The 21,827-nt window shown below is 42.6% G+C and overlaps 4 non-coding genes across 4 annotated transcripts; all 4 read left to right on the plus strand.

Moving 5' to 3' along the window:
- The first annotated feature begins 3,787 nt into the window (after window positions 1-3,787).
- Window positions 3,788-3,907, plus strand: LOC144473910 (5S ribosomal RNA). Its single transcript, XR_013494659.1, has one exon. It is a non-coding gene; the product is annotated as a 5S ribosomal RNA (ribosomal RNA).
- A 193-nt stretch (window positions 3,908-4,100) lies between these two features.
- LOC144473930 (5S ribosomal RNA) lies at window positions 4,101-4,220 on the plus strand. The gene has a single exon (XR_013494671.1). It is a non-coding gene; the product is annotated as a 5S ribosomal RNA (ribosomal RNA).
- A 194-nt stretch (window positions 4,221-4,414) lies between these two features.
- LOC144473911 (5S ribosomal RNA) lies at window positions 4,415-4,534 on the plus strand. Its single transcript, XR_013494660.1, has one exon. It is a non-coding gene; the product is annotated as a 5S ribosomal RNA (ribosomal RNA).
- A 7,067-nt stretch (window positions 4,535-11,601) lies between these two features.
- On the plus strand, window positions 11,602-11,721 carry LOC144473912 (5S ribosomal RNA). The gene has a single exon (XR_013494661.1). It is a non-coding gene; the product is annotated as a 5S ribosomal RNA (ribosomal RNA).
- Window positions 11,722-21,827: the final 10,106 nt, after the last annotated feature.

The following is a 21,827-nucleotide window of genomic DNA, read 5'->3' on the forward strand; positions in this document are numbered from 1 at the left end:
ACAGCCTGGATCAGAGCACTACGAAATTGCTTCATTGATGATAGATACCTGTCCTCCTAACTATCGTCTGAGCTGCAATATAAAAAGATATTTTAGAAAGAATGCAGATTCTATATTTTCAATTTGAAGGAAACGCTATGAAGTATTTGGTACATATTTATCCGTGCAATATGTTACGCTTTTATGAATTGTATTTACGCATTAAACTATGCTTTTCTACAGGGAACTTCGGCGTCACAATCCTTATATGTGATAAAAGTAATGACCAAGTGAGAAGAAAATCGATTTTTCAAAGTTGGTAAATCGAGCTCGTACATTAAAATACGAAAACGTGAATTTAAATATTTTATTGAAATACGACCAATTGAAGGAACAGATTTATTGTTTATTATTTCATGTTTCCTACAAGCACGAAGTGAAATGTTCCCCCGGCTTCTCCTTTTTTTTTTTTTTGAAAATGGCTCTCGTCCCGCGCTTTTTTTCCTCGTACTCACCGCCGTCTATACACACTTGTACGGGTTTAATTTTGCGAGCATATATTCTCTGTGTATTTTTTAAGAGCACGTTCGTGGAAGAAATTAACGAGGCAAAAATATCAGAAGGTTTTTTTTAAACGGCCGTTTCAAATGATTTTCGAGCACGCGGCTACTCGACCGTTATTTCGTAATATGTTATCGGAGAGAGAGTATTAACTATATACGAAACATCGTTTGAAGGGATATCGTGCAGACCGTTCAGGACATGTTTATGAACCTGAAAAAGGTCGAATCTGTGTGAAAAAACGGTCGAGCAATATTTTTGCGTATGCGGTTGCCTATTTCACTAGCTCGTAATGCGTGTTCGAAGATTTTTATTAAAAAATACCAAACTTTAATTACTACGATGAACTTCGCTTACGCAGTTTTATTCTTATAAATTAAATGATAAATAGTTACAAGAAGGTACCACCCTTCGATCTCGACGATTTTCAAATTGTCAATCTAATAATCCCAGGTGAATCCGTTTTGTGAATATTCGTCTAATTCAATTACTTTGACGTTTTTGGGGATTTCTACAGTGATGGTTGAACAGTCCACGTGTTAATAAAGCATTGTCTCAAGTATAATAGGTTTTATACGACCTTCGCGGATAGCGGAGGTTCGTGGACCTCAACGTCGGACCCGGGATACAGTTATTGGTGGCGGGCGCCATGGTAGGTGGTGGAAAGTGCACGATTGGTCGTTGTATAGGTATCTCTCCGGTGGTAGTCGACGGTAGTCACCCTTCTTTTCTCCGCCACGAAAAGGCTCTTGAAATAAATTGAAAATGGCTGGTATCGCCCCGCTCTCGGATAAGTGATACCTACATCACCTACACGCACGCCGACCGCCACAGAATTCCATGGGTATTCTTTCGCGTATTCGAAACGCGCAATTCTCAATCACGGATCCCTTCCTCCCCGCCCTTCCCCCTCTCTTGGCCTACCCCACGGTCCACCCTGATCGCTTCGAATCCACGTGAATGGCCGGATCAATTAAAACGATGTTAAAACGTTATATCAATCGCGTATACCCGCCGATTCGAGCCGATTCGACGGAGGAAAATTAAAATCGGAATAAAAAGGGCGCAGCTTCTCGACGGTAATCGAAACCGCGCGCGGAGAATTAACGAATTCAATTCACCGGGCTCGGTTGACGCTGTGTATTATATGCCTGTGTATGTGTTGCAATATACATACATACATACATACATACATACATACATACATATACATACAACTATGCTTCATTTTTCCGCTTTTCTGGTTTGGCGATGCCGATTCGGGGGAGACGGGGCTCGGGCCGCGCAATGGCGGTAAACAATGTGAATATGAATGGTGGAAATAAAGTTTGAGTAAAAGTTCCAGTTCGGAAATTTGTATGAAATAAAATATATGAGAGCCGGGGATGTACAGGCAGCTCCAGCGAACGGGTTCTAACTAGAGACTAGATTTCTGTTGTTTTTATTTCCGTGCCGGAGAATAAATTATATCGCGCGTCGAGAACGGAGGATATGTTTCCCAGGAGAAGCGTAAACTGGTGGTGGAACGTAATCGGATATTAATTTGATAATCAGGCGCGCCAAAAGAATTATATTTATAAAGCAGTATATATATATATATATGCATTTAATCAGAATAACTACTTCAAACAATAAAGACAATTTTTTCCGAGTTCTATGACTTTTCATAATACAGTAGAACCATAACTACACAAACTATTAAGGAAAACATGATTTGCTTGTAATGCAGATTTATACAATCAATGATACTGCATGTGGATCGCTTTAGATGGGTCTATTCTACGTCCGAAAAGGGATGCGAATAATAAAGAGGTTCGCGCATTTCTTAATCGTCTGCAATGTTCATAAACGAACCCCGGTGCTGGCCGATTAAAAAGAAACAAGACTGTCACCGACAGTTTCGCCGCTCGGGTTTCTCCGCGTACCATCTACATTACAAAAACGAGGATGAGGATTAAGGGCCGAGCGGTGGGGAGAGAAGATAGAATTCTCGAGCGCGAACGATTCTGTCGAACGGAAATGCAATTCGCGGTGGTAGTCGAGTCTCAGCTCGAGTCGACAGATAGATAGAGTCAAGATTCAATTAGCTCTAGCTGTCAGCTGCATGATACTCGTCGATTCAATACACCTTTCCTGTTCGTGTAGCTCTGCACATGTTTCGCTGGGGCGCGCGCGCGCGCGTGCGCTTCGCGTTTTCCTGGCACCAACACGTGTCCCTCCGTGGCCCGTGTGCGCGTACGTTCAATCTCTTCGCCGTATTAGTGCCGTATGTACTATTATATGTACGCACGACGTACACGTATGCGCGGGCGCGCGTCCGCGCGTGTGTCCGTGTGTACCGAAAATTAGCCGAGCAGAGCATCCCGTGCATTTTGGAAATGATTTTGCGCGCCGTGCGCGAGAGTGTGCATAAATTTTCGACGAGCTCGATTTCACCAAATAATGAGTCCGACCATCTGTCGTAATGGAACCATCGACGATATTCAAATACTCCCCGTGTCCAATGGCAAAAAGAAAATGTTTTCGAACGTGTAAGCTCTGTTGTCACGTGTCGAACGCTCGGTCGACCCGCGATATCATTTTGTCATTTATTCATGAGGCGAAACCATTGGCATATGTACAATATTAAATTTACATGTCGCCTATCTGCATTGCCAGCGTAAAGTCTCTGATAGTAGTTCAGCAGGTCAAAAAATGGTCCCCCAATTCTGTTTATAAGCACGATTTTATGTAGGTAATTCCTAGTGATTAAATAGAATATACTTATTAATGGTTTGACTGGTGGGAGATGACTATGCACGGCTTTGTAGGTCGTTCCTGTACATTCATAAAGTTTCAGTTATTTTAGATGATTGGCACTTTGCTTGTGTGAAAGATGAGAAATCAGTCAATGAACTTAAGTTGCTAATAATAATAATAATAATATAGGGAGACCAATGAAGAACTAGATAGGAAAAGTGATAGATTTTGTAGCAACAATAAAACATTAAACGGCTTCTAGTATTCTAAGATAACATTTAATTTGACAATGAGACTCGCAACGTGCTGTTTGCACCTTGTTAATTTATTTCCACTATAGAAATTAATAAAGTCAGACAACTCTTCTCCCTACAATATTTTTGTGGCTTTCCTCGGTGACCGAATTGCATATGCTGGTTACTATTAGCTTCGTTGCTTATGATTTAGAGTCGAGACGAAAGATATGTTTATATAAACAAAAAACGAAATTGTTGTTACTGTTACTTCAGCCAACGGCCATATCACGTTGCAAAAAACCGATTCTCGTCCGATCATCGAAGTTAAACAGCGTTGAGCGTGGTTAGTACTTGGATGGGTGACCGCTTGGGAATACCACGTGCTGTTGGCTCTTTTTTTTATTTATATCCGGTATAAAAATTAATAAAATTAGACTACTCTTTCCCTTAAAATATTTTTGTGGATTTCCCCGATGACCGAATTGCATATGCTGGTTACTATTTGCTTCATTGGTATGCTTGAGAGTCGAGTAGAAAGGTGTGATTATATAAACAAAAAAAGAAATTGTTGTTAATGTTATTTCAGCCAACGGCCATATCACGTTGCAGAAAACCGATTCTCGTCCGATCATCGAAGTTAAACAGCGTTGAGCGTGGTTAGTACTTGGATGGGTGACCGCTTGGGAATACCACGTGCTGTTGGCTCTTTTTTTTTATTTATATCCGGTATAAAAATTAATAAAATTAGGGAACTCTTCTCCCTACAATATTTTTGTGGATTCTTTCGGGGACCGAATTGCACATGCTGGTTACTATTTGCATCATTGTTATGCTTGAGAGTCGAGTAGAAAAGTATGATTATATAAACAAAAAATGAAATTGTTGTTAACGTTATTTCAGCCAACGGCCATATCACGTTGCAGAAAACCGATTCTCGTCCGATCATCGAAGTTAAACAGCGTTGAGCGTGGTTAGTACTTGGATGGGTGACCGCTTGGGAATACCACGTGCTGTTGGCTCTTTTTTTTATTTATTTCCGCTATATAAATTAATAAAATCAGACAACTGTCTTCTTTACAATATTTTTGTTTGCCTCAGCAAAAGCATATGATGTAATGTCCGCTCTTGAAAAATCCTGTGCTGTTGATCTGATCGGATCTGATCTTTTCTTTTCATTTCCAGTTGCAAATGTTGCAAATTGTCGCACTTTAGAATGGAATAATTATATATTTTTGTGCGTGGTACTTTATGTCAAATAGCTTGTCGGTCATCTGAACTATCGGTATTTGATTTCGATTAATATCAAGTGAATGAATTTAAATCGTTGTTAGCATAACATGTAAATATACGTTAATAAGTTGACAATATCTGAACGAATCTGTTAATTCGTTTATTAATTTGCTATTAAAATATGTAAGCGGTCTGAAATCTTCGGCTGAAATATTTCGAGTTAGTAATTCATTAAGTTTATCTTGCCCCCTACAAGTTTTTGAGCCACGGTAAATGGCGATGGCGGAACATTCTGTTGCATCTTCGACCTCCGCGCGCTTCTGTTCTTTTCTAATTAATATTTCATCGAGAGCGTCCATTGATGCAGCGCGCAATTGAATGCTGCGAAGCATGGAGGTCTTCCATTCAATTTGCGCTGAAAAGAAATTTTCGTTTCATACAAAGAATATCATCCTCTGGGCCGCCCGTGCGCTATCTAATAACATTTTGTATCCTGTCGATAATCATGAATGGAGGAACTCGAGTAGAAAAAAAAACCATCTCTGCTTCTTTTACGTAAAACCTAGCAAAAATCGCCTCCTTCTTGCATAATTTGGATCGACACGTGGTCGATACACTCCGTTTATTCAGCACTGCAACGATAAACTTTCTGAATACTAAATTCAAGATTCTAAACTTCTGACTTTTGGTAAAGTTGATAAAATTTTGCGTATCTACAAGAATCCTAAATTTATATTTTACACGCATGTACGAAATATCCGAACAAAATGATTGTAAAACAACGAAAGATAAAATTCCATTTCCAAAAACACGGATAACTTGTCAAGTATCTATAAATAATTTTCTAGAACAATATTTTCTGCCGAGTCGAGTCCACTGTTGATATCAACTCTGCTATTATCCTACGATTATACGTAACTCTATAAGAAATGCCACGATGTGTCCCGTTCGCGGCGCAACCGGCGGCAACCAAAAAATTAAAAGGCCGGCGATGGCGATCGGTGTGTCCCGGTGGAGCACTTATATCCGGTGTCATGTCGGTCACACATATCCCCTGGGATCGCGGCCGCATCCCCCATTCGGCGCGGCGAGGAACGCAGGGGACGAAGAATCTTTTACAGGGTTACCAAACACGTTTAAATGCGGTTTCCTTCGGGGCTGGATATGCACACACACGGGTTGCGCGCCACGGCCGGAGGAGGGAGTTGCGGGGCGGTGGGATTTTCTCTGGTGTGCGGGGTCCGTGTGTCGAGGCCGATTGGTTCAGACCCGGTACATCTACCCCGAAGGTAGGGAGGGCGAAACCGGCGCGAACGGGAACGAATCGGAGAGGGGGGAACAGAGAAAGACAGAGGGAATAAGACGACAGAGGGGCGAGAGCGACAGAGGGAACGCGAGGGACAGAGAAGGGTGGAGAGAGAAAGAGAGAGATAGCGGAGTTGGCGGTGGAAGGGAATCCAATATAACTGCACACACGTTTATAGGGTCGATGGGAATATATTGGAGCGGATATTGAAATACTTGTTGGTAGTTTGAGTCGAAGGCGAGAGATGCCTTTCTCGATGCCATCTTGATTGCGCAATCGAGGCATCGGTCCACGAGTACAGAATTTGACGATAAAGATGGTACGGATTATAGAATCCTGGACGGGGAACCTCTGCCCCTCTCGGACCCCCTTTACCTTCTATTCCCGTCCTCGTCTGCCCACGCGTTTATTCGTTCGAGATCGCACTTCGCGCCGCCACCCTGCCCTCCCACTGTTTACGAGGAGGTCGCATTGTTCCGCTGAACGATGGCCGAGGCGAGCTGGAGTTTTGATAGTTTGTCGGTGGCGGTTCCGTTTAAAGGTGAAGAACGCCGACACGTGACCCGTTTAATGCGTTCAAAGACGATTAGGCGAACCATGGATCGTTTTTCGGTCGACCACTGGTTTATTATTTTTCCTTCCCCTAGGTATTCGACATCTTATATCAAACTGCGAAGAAAGACAAATTATCGGTGGAGAAATGCATTTAAAAGTAGGACTATCAAATTCTAAATGCAATTAACTATATATTGTTAATATCGCAACAATGACCAGATTTACTCACACTTTGTACGATCTCGATTAAAATACATGTTCGAATGAAGAAGTTTGCCAACAGATTTTTCATAAAATGATTTTCATAACTGCAGTAACTGTACAAGAAGACAGAAATTATTAGTTTAACTGCTTTGGTAATTCGAATGTTAAAGTGCAAATTAAGGTGTTACATTGTAGACATACAAACTGGTAGCACATGTTTTGTTCGGCGTACTTCTGAAAACGACAACGCACATTAAATTCGAACGATTTCGGTGGGCCAAAGAAAAGTGCACGTCACCTTACCATTTCTAATTTTCAATGAGATGTCTCCGAACGTTGCGCGATCACTCTGACGCATGATTAATTTAAAGATCAATTTTTACGGTTCGCTCGATTTCCACCCGAACCACTCGCTATGATCTAACATTCGCGAAGACGCGTCGCGCCGTCGAGTATTCAAGACCCGAATTGGACTCTATCCATCTCGAATTGAACTTTACAGTACATACGAGGGAATACGACGCGGTCTACGGGCGTCGGTGTCCCGTGGCCGAAATTCCGAGCCCGAAAAGTCAGCGAACCGTGCGGGGAAGATCCACGGATAAGAAGAGGGTTGGTTTCGTTTGATCGGGCGCGCGCGCGCGTCGCTTGAAACGAGGTGAAAAACCAACCCCCGAAGTACCGTCGTATTCGTCTCCTTTGCTCTAGAGATCGGACCCGAACAATCTATGCTAGCAACAAGAAAAACCCCTTTCCTTCCGACGGCGATGATGCGTCGCGATGAACACGCATATCGCGATGATATTGGGTATAATAATCGGGGCTCGGGGCCCGTGTGTATAGATTACACGAGACAATGGAGAGACTGAAAAGAGACAGAACAGGAATGGGAATCGAGAAAAGAAGCGGAGAACCGACGGTGGTTGCCCGATTTCCATGCGCGTATACCTAACCGCGTGTGTGCCCAGGTGGGCCGGGAGAGCACGGTTAAATTATTTCATATCTGTTGACCCGCCGCGCTCATCTTTCTGATCTTCTGCTCCAAATGATTAATTAATCCGGAAAGAGTTTACTAGATGGTTATCCGGGGACCATTGTAACCCGTTTTGACCCTTTGTGAGTTTTGCGCGACGCCGTCCCGTGGCCGGGACACGGGTCCCGATCGTCATGGAAGTCTCTCACAGTCGGTTCTTAACGAGCTTCGATGCGTGCACTGATCCCTTTTGTCGTCCCGCCGCTGCAATGGCGGCCCGGCCGCGACCGGTGACCTCGTAGACAATTCCTCGCCCCCTTTTTTTTTTTATTCCTCCTTATTTTGATCCACTATCGGCGATACGCATCGCGGAATGTCACTGATATCGCTGGACCCTCGTTCCATTATTGTCAGCATCGATTAAACTCACATTAACTCTTCGAGGACGATGTCCAATTGTCAATTTTTCTCTGGATCTTGTTTTTGTTATTGTTGTTTTTTTCATTATTGTGCCATATAGCAAACCGTAACCATAATCTGTAATTTTGACCTTTCAATGTTTTTCACAGCTGTGTTGAGATTCCTGAAAGCTAGCAGTAATGTATAAAAGTGCATCAGAAAAGCATTCTCAGAGAATACGAAATTATATAATATCCAGAAAATAAATGGTTATTCTGAGAAAAGTATTAAAGTGTCAAAATGATTTATAGTAAGATATGAATATGCATTGGATTGCTGAAAGATTATTCTATTTATATTAATATTTCCGATATACTTCTATTGTTCGGTATTATTATATTATATTATCATATGATTGTCCTATTATATCTGCTATTCCGCGGCCGGTTAAAACAATGTACAATTTCGTGACACGATCGAACGGTTACCGCGCCCTAAAAATCAGCGTATTAGTGTAAGTCGTGTGGGTGGACGCGGAGGGTTGATGCTTTTTAACCGTCGCTGGTTGTCATCCCGTGTCCTTTCAAACAATAACGAGAGGACAATGACTAGTTTGTAGTTCGCAGGACAAAAGCGGGTGTAGGCATGCTCAAATGGCACTTATAATGGCACTTATGAAAAGGAGCCGTGCCTAAAAACGTACCTGTGTATCCCCCGCAGATATATACGCCCGGTAATCGTGGGTACGATTGCGAAACCCTTTCACCGATCGGATTCAATTGTGCGGTCTGATCCAGTACAACGCGTCCATTCTCGCTCGATAACCACGTACGGATCGCGCAAAGCCACGCTTCGGGCACTTCTTTCACTTCCGATTATCCGTTACCATTTATTTCTTTCTTTTTCTGCCCACCCCCCCTCGGTACCAATGTTTGTATAGACCTCGCATGATTCGATCCCACGAGAAGCGTTTTTCCTCCTATTATCCGGGGCTACGCGGAATTGTCAAGAGTATTCTTTGGCTACAAGAGGATTCGCCTATGGTGGTCAATGTTTCGGACCCTCGGGCGATCGTTCTCCTAACGGCGGTTTAACGAGCTGATCGACAGGACCTAAAACCCTAGATAAACCTCGATTATAGATCAGATTGTGTATCGTTGATGTGTGCAGAAGTATTAGGTTGGCCAACAAGTCACTGCGATTTTTGTTCTCCATAGATGGCAATACAGAAAATTACAACTGTTAAGCAGTTAATATCTTTATTTCGTGAAAATCTCCGCATCCGAAGTACGGAACTTTTATTAGGGTTCTCAGGTATACCTGCAAATATGCCAGGCACAAAAATGCGTACTGTCGTCTAACTTACCAGTTAAGTAAATAACCTAACTTACCAGTAATAATACCAGTTCTTCTGTGCGGTCCGTGCTATTCGCACCTTTCTATCTACCTCTAAATATAGTTATTTACACAAGTTTTACCCTACACGAGTGTTTTATTCCAAACAACTCCTCAACAGTAACTTATTGGCTAAACCAATATATTTATACAGGGTGTCCCAGGTTTTAATATTCACACTTTGTCAGTGTATTCTATGGCACAATGTAAAAAAAATGTTCTTAATGAAACTCTATATGACCTATTTTTCATAACATTTTTTTTTTCCTTCGTGCCATAGAATACACTGACAAAATTTGCACGTTAAAATCTGGGACACCCTGTATATAAAATTTTATCTACGAGCAATTAAACGATAGTCTTCGAAAATTAAAGATAAATACGCGTGTACGTCACACTAGCTTATCATTGAGGCGAAAGATGATCCGTGTCACAAATATCGGACAGCGTGCTATTTACGGGAACAAACGAGTCGAGTAGGGGGAACATCAATCGCGATACAATAGGAGACAACGCGTCGACCTAATTCTCGAAGAATATTTTACAAGCTTTCTCACGTATCTTTCGTTGCCGATCGACGAGAAACCAATACTCGTTTCACCGTCGATCGACCCCGATTTCCCGACATCGAGAAACTGCTACAGCTCGCCGAAGAAAGGAATCGAAGTGGAAGAAGAACCGATCGGTCCTCTAATTAACCCAATTCAGGGATCCGTGTGTTCGTGAAGTGAATCATTGTTACGTCCCGATGGTAGCAAGGACAGACGCGAGAGCGCACGCGCATCCCCAGCTTGATCGAGGGTGAACACTGAATAAAACCTTTTTTACATGGCCACGAAAAATAAAGGACGTTCAGGGGTACCGTGGACGCGGAGACAGAGAAAAAGAGAGAGAGAGAGGAAGATAAGGAGAAAGGGAGGACATGAGGAGGGGGGCACGGGGTGCCGCGAGAGGAAAGGAAGAAAAATCTCGGATTTCCTCGTTCGGTTCGCCCTTGTCTTTCCTCCTCTCGAGTTTCCTGGATCGTTCTCACCACGCCCAGCAATTTGCCTTGTGCTACAACTTTGCGATCGATTATTCCTCGATTACGGTGTAACGAGATATCCGACCGCACCACGCGCACCACCGTGGCCCCCATTGTTCGCGGCTGGAAACCGGGCGCAGCGCGGTCCGTTCTTGAAACACGTTAATGCCCACGGCCCCGGTACGCCGGGACCTGTCGTGAAACAATTATACCGGGGAGGAGGCCGAGCACACATTCATTCCGAATTACACAATGTGTCGCCGCGCGGCCATTGTCGGGAGGCCGCTCCTGATTGACAGAGAAAGGATACGGCGAAACGATAGACATAATGACCGCCCGGGGAATCCTGGGCAGCAAGGAGGGGGGTTCGGAGGTAGCCGCCCAAAATCAGTTTCGCGTCAAGATGTAATTTAGATCTTGGATCTTGTAAATGGAGAGATTTCGTGGTCCTACCGAGCGGTTTCAGTCTGCCTCAGAGTGGGTTCACCGCAGCGCGCGATGCTCTTTAACCACCAATCGATGAATACCCCAGGTCATTTTCGGAATGTTTGATCGAACTTTCGCCCGAATAGAGATCTATCAATTACAGATTTGAAATCAGAGACGTATGTTAATTTAATGAAAGGAGTTGTACAGAAACAATCAATACTTTGAAGTGTCTCCGAGCGAGAATTCGTTGAACGGGATTTAAAAATGATCATCTCACTTTGGAATGAACTTCGTCCGATCAAAGCAATTTGGTTGCATTAAGAAACATGTTACATTACACTTAGACAAAATACAGAACATATGATACAATAAATAGTAATGTATATTATTTACTCACTAGTTTTACGAATGATTGCAGATAAAAATGGTATTCAAGCATTCCCAGGGCGCAAGTGAAACTCCTTCCTTGAACCCATGAATCATCTGACAACGAATTGCTTATGTTTGACGTTCAATCTTGACAGGAATTTTTATCTAAACAAAAAACATAATTTTTGTTATTGTTATTTCAGCCAACGGCCATATCACGTTGCAGAAAACCGATTCTCGTCCGATCATCGAAGTTAAACAGCGTTGAGCGTGGTTAGTACTTGGATGGGTGACCGCTTGGGAATACCACGTGCTGTTGGCTCTTTTTTTGTTTATAACCGGTATAAAAACTAATCAAATTAGTCAACTCTTCCCTTTATAATATTTTTGTGGATTCCCTCGGAGACCGAATTGCACATGCTGGTTACGTCGAGCGTGAATACCACGTGCTGTTGGCTCTTTCTTTTTGCATTTCTAATTAAAAATATTGTTTGATATCTTTTTTGCATCATTATATATACTTTGATTTATTAGGATTTGAGTACGCGTAATATTTCGGTACGGGCACTCTGTCCGCCATGACACTCTCGCTGTACGAGGCCCCGCGCCGAAAATTGCCGCCGCACATGACCAGTCCTCCTTTATAAGAAAATATTTCCTAAGCGTTAAAGAAAAACTGTGCTGAATAAAACGACATTTTTTAACAAAAGTGTTGCTTGTAACTTAAGAGATATTCGGAGGTACTTATATAAAATATTAAGGTTTATTTATATAAAATCCTGTTATTTACACCGGTCGTCGCGCGGACGCCGGATATATCCGGCGCTCGTACCGAAAGGGTTAAGAATCGTGGCGACAAAATGCAATAATTCGGGAATCGGTTTGATTTACTATGTCGACGAACCTTGTTCCAATATTTCCTATTCTTATATTGCCCGTGTTAATCATTTCGTTGATTTGTAGTCGCAGACGGTCAACGTCTGTAATAATCATTCGAACTGTTGATTTGTAGATGTCTGAGATTAGGTGATAAAAACCTTCTCTGATGTTTACAAGCCGAGTATTATTACTTTATTTTTACTACTTTTTCGTGCGCAGCAAATTTCTCTGGGGGAAACGTTGTCAGTCGCGTACCGTGGAAAATTCCAAGAATAAGCGCAAGGAAAACATGAGTCTTTGTTGACTTTTGACTATACGCACTTGGTAATTTCATTCTAAAAATAAGCTTATTTTATGCTATAGATGCATAATAATTCACAATCTAATATTTAATGTCAGCAATGAGATCGATCGATTTAAAAAAAGTAATTTTTTATTGGTTAGGAACACTTACTTTCTTTGTTGATACAATGTGGGCAGCTTCCATGAAGAAATGTTGCAGATAACATCTTGGCTTCTCTCGATACGTTTCTTCTAATTGATTCCATTGCAGCAGTCTTTCTCTTGTAAAACGATAGTATTTTTATTGTGAGTGCTACAACCCAGAGACATCTTGACGCCGAGACGGACGCACATCGAAGAAGGAACCGCTCCGGCGTCGCATAAATGACGATCGTTTTGCGATCGTCACTTCTTGATCATGACCGCCTATTGATTTTCGCTCGTCCCTAGTTCCTTTGTTCGGAATTTTTCTTCGCGCTCCTTTACACTCTTCTTATTCACAGTTAACACATTGCATACGGGAGACGAGATTTCTCGTCTTTAGCAATTCGAAAGTTGTGGCCGGGAAACGGGATACATTCGTTTTCAGGTTTTTTCGACTCAATCGACGATTTAAGGAACTAAATACAGACTTTCTGGTTATGTTACCAGGGTAACGAAGTCTCGCGTATCCCCTTACCAAATGGTTAGCAAAAAAAATGAATGTCAACTTTCCGAGAGCGTAAAAATGCGCCGTACACAATGCGTTAATAAATGCCGTTTTACGTATCGATTAGCTTTAACCTACAACAGACTACAGCGAGAATACCGCGTATAATGATCACGTGACGGCGATTTTCATTTGAACCGGTAAAAACGCGCGCTAAATATTCAAATATTACACACTTTATTGTCTCTTAACGATGCAATTATTATTTATGCACAACGCACTGTATGTAGAACGGACTATTTGTTAAATAAGTTACCGAGTAAAGGAAGAATCGCTACGAAATTGCACAACGTTCTAATACCACGCACTACACAGAAAATACGTTACAAACGAGCTATTCGTCCCGGGGTGAAGATGTAAACTGACTGCGACTGTCCCATTGACTCCACCACAAGCATCGTCTAAAAATCTGGCGGCCTAAGTGGACGTGACCCGAACGCGTTTCAGGAATTTGTTTCGCTTAGCCGAGCCCAAAAAAATATACAAACGTTCTGAACCTTGAAAAGTCTGGCGACGTAGAGTGAAAGAACGTCTTTGTAATTCTTATCGCTCACTTACATTTTCCCCTTTTCCAATTAATATCTTCGCTTCTATCTTGCTAGTATAATTTGTTTCGTTTTTTTAAATCTCTATTCCAGGATATATTTCAATGCGTTATTTATTATTCAATACACACATAATTCAATTTAAAATATCTCTTAAATTAATAATTATTTTGCCTCCAAAGCATTAGTTCTTTCCTGGAGAGAATTTCCGTTTGAACTATTGCATTAAAAAATCGATAATACCATTTCAATGTATAATTTTTATAAGACAGTATATGTATTTGTTAAACAGAAATAAAAACATGGTACATAAAATTTTTTAAGAACAAAACTACTATTTTGTGAATACGTTACACTATTTTGAAAATTATGATAACCCGAATTAAAAATTTCGCTGTCACATTGCCTAAAGTATGTCGACAATTAAAGTCACTGTTACATTGTATAAAACGTTCCCTTGCATCGTCACCGTCTACCATAATGCAGTACTTCATTATCTGTACCAGGAAAGTGCTGTCGCATCATCCGACGGACTCTCATAATAAGCTGGGCCTTTCATCGTGCTAGACTAGACATAAAACAGACCACCATCCTCTCTCTCTCTCTCTCTCTCTCCCTTTTTCTCTTCCGAAACCTAAATCAATTTTGAAACTGTAAGAGTATATTTCCTATACTACAAACGTATAATTATTGACCGATTCTGAAAAAATACATTCATTTCGGTCTCACGAAAAAACTTTATTGTTACGTACCAATTTCTAAATACATACCAATTCATGTTGGAGTTTCAACGATGACAAGCGATAGAAAACAGACCCACCTAAGTGTCTTATGGTTCTTTACGAGGGTGAGCCGTTGGCGACGGAGGCCCCGGGCGGCCCAGGCAATTTTCTGTTCTAAAGCAGAAAACGCACCATGAGGTTGCCATCTGGGCTTTTCACTAACATTATATTTTCTGTACCTCTGTATCTTTTGTCACACATTATTATAATTTATTTTACTGGACACGCGAACGTTCTGAAGCATAACTTCTAATTCTTAATGAAGCGCATTTAAGTTTCATTTCAATTTACGACAATTCAAAATATAATAGTCTTCTCCTTTTAAAACAATTCCTAATAATCTATTCTACAAACCTATTTTCAAGAAATTATACAAAATTCCGAATCTCATTTCGGTTCTCCTAATACTGCGACGATATCTCGCATCGGTCGTTAGTGACCCATCAACCGAGCGTAAGTAGGTTGCGTGGTAAACCGGGGATCGAGCAAATGCATAAAGCTACAGACGGCGAAAAGTGGGGGGGGGGGGGGGGGGGGGGCAAAGCCAGCTCGCGCGCCGCTCTAAATAAAGGAAGAGACACAGGTTGGGCCGGCGCGGTGCTAATTGAACTATCAATCTTCATTAGAAAACGGCTTAATTACAGTACAAGCTCTCCGGGCAGAACTCGTCCGCCGTGACCATCCCTCCACCGTCTCCTTTTCTTCCGGTGTCCCGGAAAGTTTAATAATTCCGAAACCTTGGCGAAGATATAAATCACAGAGGGGTCCTCTTCTACCGGGTTGGCGTCCTCCTTTTCTCCCCCCCCCCCCCCCCTCCGTCTTTCTCGCTGCGCCGCGGCCATAATTCGAAAAACTTTCGGGGGAACAAAAGTGAGGACTTTTGTTCCAAGTTTTAGTTCGCCCGCCCCCCCTCCGTGTCCCCCCGGCCGCGGCCGGGGGCGCTGTGTTTGCGGAGCGACGCCCCGACAGTGTTTTGTTCGCTTTGTCTCTCTTCCTGTTAGGTATATAATGCCGTAACTGCCCGGACCATCTTCGCGTTCCTCCTTCGCGTCCAACCACGAAACGAGAGGTTCCGAGTTTCTCTCTCTCTCTCTCTCTCTCTCTCTTTCTCCCTCTCCTTTTCCGCCCTTTGCTCCACCGTACCCAACCGTCTCTCTTCCACACACGCGCGCCCACCGTGCATACACGTACACGTGAACACACACACACAGAGAGAATCCGAGGAGGAGACACGGCAAAGTGCGCGAAGTATATACGCAAAATTGTCGAGGGTCTCCGCGGAGTTTTTGCCGGAGAGAGAAAGACGGTGAACCGAGCACCGCCTACGCCACATAGAACCCACTGAACAAGTTCATTCCGATTCTTCCTTATACCCTTCCAACGGGGCCACTAAATCTTCGTTATGCAATTCGTTAAACGGTCGAACCCCTTCCACGATTAATGGCCCCGAGGACTCTCGGACTCCTCGCATTGTTGACGTGGAAGATATCGACACTTTGGGGGCGAATGTCGACGCATTCACTGCAGACGTACATTATAGTAACATGTAGTACATATAGTTGCAGTGAGATACTAAAAAGGTGAACATTTTAAATAAATTGAAATGTCAAATTAATTCGAGAGCCGAAGACAACGAATAATCGGTAACTTTCTAGCTTGAACTCTGTTCGTACGATCTGTTCAACCGTGGGGACTCCCCACCGAGGCGGTTGAATCGAGTCGGGTAAGCTGCGGCAGGAGGAGTCAGACCGGTTATTATCAGGTAAGGAGTTAATCGAATCGGTATCGAGACGGTCGCGTCCCGTCGCAGACACCGCGACACCGATACGACCTAATTAATTTATTCTCCCGGCGCGAACGCATCGTATTGATTGATGCACGCGACGATATCGCGACGGCCTAAACCGGCTAGGGATAATTTTCACTTGGGAACAGGCGGCCACTCAGACGCGACAGGATCGTTTTCAACCGAACAGCTAGCTCGGGAAAGAGAGAGAGAGAGAGAGTAAGAGAAAGCGAGAGAGAGAGAGAGAGAGCGAGAGGGAGCAGAGGAGAGGGCGTCTATTTTTCGTTTTTTCGGCGGGACGAAGCGACGGCACAAGGAAGAAGAACGGGAGAGACGTGGTAGAGTACGATGACAGCGGAAAGACACGTCCGCCATAGAGAGAATGTCGATCTCGTGTTTTGCGAACGGCGGGAAGACACGCGGAATGGACGTTTGTCGATATCGTTTTCACCGAACGACACGAACGTATAAGTTACGATGATGTGAGGGCAGGGATCCATTAGACTATGCAATTGTCCACGTATTGCATTGTCAGCCACCATGGAGATTTCTATTCAGAAATCGCGGAAGTCCCCGGGCACGCATTGACGAGAGATAGGGGATGATCGAGGACCGCTCTTGTTGCGAGAAGGAACGAGACACGACAGAAAGAGAGAAAGAGAGACCGGGAGAGAGACGGACGTCGGTGATCGACAAGGATACTGGTTACCTCGTATTTCTCTTTTTCTATTCCTAAACGACAGTGCGGCTAATGGATTTCATGAACGACGGGTAGAATCTTCTTATCGTAGTCGGGACTTTTTTTTTCAAAAACTATCGCGACGGGCTGTCACTAATTTTTATACAGGATTTTGCCAAAATTTCGTAAACCTCTTATATGCGTTTCTTCACGCTTCGATAGAACGAAACGGAGACGTGCTTTGTTCTTTCGTAAAATAAAAAGAAACTTGTGCTGGTACGTGTACCATGTTGTTGGTAAATCTGTTAATTAATATTTTGTAAAGTACAAAGCTAAAAATATCTTGAATAAAATTAGGACTTGGCTACGTTAAGAAATTATCGCACGATTCTAATGGATTTGAAGAGAAACGAATATGAGTTGGTTAAATAAGACTTTTACAGAATGCAACGGAATGATGTTACAGGGATGAGGAAACAAGTTTTTCAAGAATTCTAAGTTTCGTGGCCAACCACGACGACTTGCACTATCTCTCCTTCCGTGCAGCGACGATTAACACTTATTCGTACTTAGAACTTATTATTACTTCAATATAGAATAAATGAATAATATTCATATTTAGTGGAGCTTGCATAAAATCTTCACCACGAGTCTGACTCGTTATTGCTGTGCAACGGGGTTAAACTTGCGAATTATTGGCCAGGTAGTGCGTTTCCGGCGCTAGTTGCGACGGTCAACGTTCCTACACGGCGGCTCGTGAAACACTTCGATTATCCATTAACAAGCAATTAGACCGCCGGTAACGAGGCACGATTCAGGCACGGTTCGAGTTATCCCGGGAAGAGATTAAAAGCTGCCACTTGTGAGTCCGGGCGAAACCACCCTTTTGCGTTGTGTTCACGGAGTCTCCCTCCGGCGACCCTTCTCCTCGCGGTATTCCTGACCACAATGCGGAGTGGGAAGCCCCTCTCTCTCTCTCTCTCTCTCTCTCTACGGATCACGCACAATAGATATACTATATCAAACAAATTCGACCCCGCGAAATTATTGGCCACGGTAATCTCACGTTCGCCGACCGCTGACGATAGTTCTCCCATCTTTAGTACGGCTACCTAACGGCACGTGACCCGCACTGGCGCAAACGGGGGATGATGCTAACCATGCTGAAATCTCGAGTATGGAACGAGACGCAACATTACCGCGCCCCACCCCATCCCCATTGTTGATATCCTTTCGACTTTGTGTTTTCTTCCGCCCCTATTTTCTTGCGGAGACACGCGAACGTCGTGACCAGAGGAATTGGATTATTTAACCTTTTAGATACTACGCGCCACTATAGTGACTTTCGCGGATATCATTTTTTAGGACGATGCGCCACTATAGTGGCTTTCGTGTATGTTTCGTGTATTATATTATTAGTTATTAAAGTGAATTGTTATAGTGAAAGTATGTGTAATATATATTTTTAAAAAAATTATGGTTTAATCATCAAATACTTCACTTGAATGTTGTCGTGTGCAAAACGGAATTGCCCGTCACACTTTGTAGCGTTATATCAATTATACGTTGTTCATGCCACACGCAGAATTCAGCCGTATCTAAAAGGTTAAAACGACCCAGTTTCCTTTTTCTCCGTTAATCCTTTGCTGTTCGCAGTGTTCTCTAGTTTCGTAATTTATCAAGTAACTCGATTCTATATTTTTTTAACTAATGTAACTAGGATAGTTGAGAAATGCTGGACATGGAAAATGTTTAAAATACTTTGAAAGACAAGGTATTAAAAATTGACACCTGTAAAAGAACTTTGAGTGATTTGTTTAGGTCTTGCGAAGAATGAGATAGGCATAGGGTCAAAGATTAGTAACATCACTGAATTTTCCTGGATCGTAACGACGAACAGCACGAGACAAGCTACAAAATTACAAATAACCGCGACAAGGATCAAAGTTCTTAACAGGTCATTAATTAGTTGCTGGTTCCGCTAGTCATCTACGATTCCAAAAACTGTGTAGCAACTCACAGAGAGTTTTCCGTAATTATCAGAACGTAATTTGGCAGCGCGGCTTGGGCGTAAACGATCTCATCTCTTCGAGATGCATACTATCCGGATCGCATCCCGTCCCCGTAATCAACATACTAATGTCCCAATCCCTCTGTCCGCGAAGTTTTCTGTTCGGCCGGCGAGGCAGGATCAATATTTTCAGCAATTATTCTGGAAGACGCGCGCGGACACCCAGGACGGAATAACGGCGAACATTGATATTCCGTGATTTGATCGGATGATAACCGAGCGTCGGGGTTGAAGCGCATCCTGATTTATGGCAAAGTACATAACAAAGATTTCGATGGCAAATCCAGAGGCGACACGTCCTTCATTCTGACAGGATTGAAAGCCGTAAAAATCCTTGTCGGACGAAAGGGTAGCCCCGATCTAGGTACGCATGCGTTTGACAGAGTAGATATATTTCGATCATGGATTTTCGATAGGCCGCAAGGATTAGGGGGGGCGTACGCCCCCGGCCGCCGCCGCTGCCCCCCTCCGTGCAACTCCCCCCTCCGCCCCTCGCCGTTCCGTTGCGGCCGCCGCGTGTTTGTTCGAAACAATACTCGACTTAACTGTCTGGCGGACGACCGGTTCCCTTCCGCGCGATTCGATGAATACAGAGTGACGATGTGGAGAGCGTACACGGTATTACCATAATAATCTCGGCTAACGAGTATTGTCCGGTTAATTGAAAAGTCATGGTACCGACCGCCCGCGTACGCCCCTCGCGCCGAATTGTTCTCCGGCTTTCGGGGAATTCGACCGCGGTCCGCGAAAGAATTTTCTAAATAAACTCTCGCTCGTTCGTGATACGCGATCGTGTCGCTCGTCATCCGAAAATTGTCGTTGGTCTTTTGCAAATATCCGCGACGCTTCGCTCTACCATTTGTCTATCTATAATTTACGTTGTTTGTACGAGTATAAAGAAATTTGCGCAATATCGAAACAATTGCCAAATTTAAAGATATCGATTTTTCACAGACGCGTGATTTATGAGTTGAATGAAATAGTTTAATTAGGCTATGTTTAGTTTAATCAGGCTACCTATTTAAAAACATTTTTAATAGGTACGTGAGTTTTTAACATTGCACATACTGTGCTGAAGTCACCGATTTTACATTTTTATTTTAAACGTCATTGAATCTCGAGAGGATTATTATTAAACAATCAAATAGTGTTATTAAACATCGCAGAATTAGGGACGAAGAAAATGTGAACGGTAAATTGACTAATAGAAATCCACTTTTGGGGTAGTCTGAATTCAAATCGATAAACTTGTAAAAATATAGTACACGCTATGAGACGATCATTTCAGAAAAATTCACCGAACAGAACCGTAAAATGTCACGCCATCGATCCAGCATAAGAATTCTAATGTATTCCGTAGGTTTCCAATTAAAATTTTAATTTTCCCCCGATTGATCACCGTAACAGAGAATCCATCGAATCCAGAACACGCGGTTCCTCGACTGCGAACCCCCCCGTACTATGGAACAGAGCACGAGGATCGGGTACTTAACGGCGACCAAGACGTTAAAGACTCTTAAAAAAAGAAATGGAGGGAGTGGATATCGCGAAGCGGCGTTCTGCGAGGAATAGTAATATTAACATAAGGCGACGATAAAGAACAAGCGAGCAAGGGCGAAAGAAAAGACTATATATAATTGAACGACGCGAAGCAAGGGGGATGGCGATGTCATTTTTTTTCTCCTTCAGCGTGGCCGGAGCACGATATGGGTGGGTTCGTTTCCGGCGTGCACCAACCCCCTACCCCCTGATGCACTACCGACGCGATAGCTACGTGGAAAATATAACCCGTATACAGGGTGATTCGAAAGGATTATAGAAACCTTTTTTTTTTTAATACGGTACTTTTTCTTTCGACCCTCTATGATCCAAATTTTTAATCTGTGTGTAAAAACGTTTAAAGTTTAAACTGTGTGTAAAAAAGGAGATATTAATTTTTTAATATAGATTAACAAGTTCGAAGATATTGTCATTTAAAATTATGCTGCATACCGTGACGATGTAAAATAGTGAAAACATTTAAAGGATTTTCAAAATACTTTCATATTAGTGTGAACCTGTTAAAATTAAATTAATAAAATTAGGATTAAAAAACAAATGTTTATGCAGGAATCAGATGTTTTCGAAATATTGTGCTCAAAAGTGACATTAAGGTATGCAATAAATTGGCTTGCGACTTTAATGTTAGCCACGGAGGGTTAAAATCGACTTTTAATTTATCGTCGCTTCGCACTGTAGAACAACCAATTAGTTATGTTACTACTGGAACAAAAAGAGCACTGTGCGGTGAATAAGACTTGTTAGAAAAGAACCATGTAAAGTGAGAGATCATATAAAATGTAAATAAAAGAAATATAAATGTAAATAAAAGAAATATAAATGAAATATAAAAAATAACAAGGTTCAGGGTGAGATTTATCGGAAGGGTGTTTTATTATTAATATTTAATGAAAAGGTGTTTACGTATATCGTCTGCTTTGTCTCGATTTTTTGAACTCGTTCGATGTAAAATTTGCGGTTTAAGCGGAGCATGATCGAACATTGTAGAGGCAAGTGTCGAGGATATTATCCAGGAGCTGCGTTCACGCGACACAGGTTTTTGCGACTCGCGGGGTGCAATTTTATGGCAATCCGTCTAAGTTCTTTGCACTACGTTCCGAATCACCCTGTATAGGAGGACCTTAGGTACCCGTGT

This window comes from Augochlora pura, chromosome 7 (genome assembly GCF_028453695.1).
Source record: "Augochlora pura isolate Apur16 chromosome 7, APUR_v2.2.1, whole genome shotgun sequence".
NCBI classification, from domain to species: Eukaryota; Metazoa; Arthropoda; class Insecta; order Hymenoptera; family Halictidae; genus Augochlora; species Augochlora pura.